Raw genomic sequence first — 490 nt, 5'->3', positions numbered from 1 at the left:
CTTACATTGTGGTTTCGTATGGCCAATTTCCTTGCATTTTGAGCATCTATAAACCATGTGTTACTTTCGGGGTTTGCGTCCTTTCATCCTGGATAGCTTCAACCAAGATTGCCATCTTGATTTCTTCTGTCTTCCCGGACCACGCTTTTCATCCGGAGGAAAGCATGTGCGTTCTTCAACTTGTTGTCCAACACAAGGATATATATTCTCTGAGTATCCTGCCAACAGAAAATCCTTTGAGTACACTGGACATACAAGTGTGGAGATATGCACACCAGCAGATGTTCCAGCAGCTATAGCATGAGAGCAAGGTATTTTCTCCACTGCATAGACACCACAATCACACTTTCCATGTTCCAAATCAACCACAGAGTCTATTTTGCCACCTTTCACAAAGAATCGCCATCCATCAATTGGTTGTACCGTCATCGTATCCGCTATCTCCGATCGAACAGCAAGCAAGTATTCAACACCTCGACTATGTTGAGTT

The sequence above is a fragment of the Brassica oleracea genome, chromosome C9 (genome assembly GCF_000695525.1).
Source record: "Brassica oleracea var. oleracea cultivar TO1000 chromosome C9, BOL, whole genome shotgun sequence".
Classification (NCBI taxonomy): domain Eukaryota; kingdom Viridiplantae; phylum Streptophyta; class Magnoliopsida; order Brassicales; family Brassicaceae; genus Brassica; species Brassica oleracea.
The sequence above is the reverse complement of the archived record's forward strand: the minus strand, read 5'-3'. Positions refer to the sequence as shown.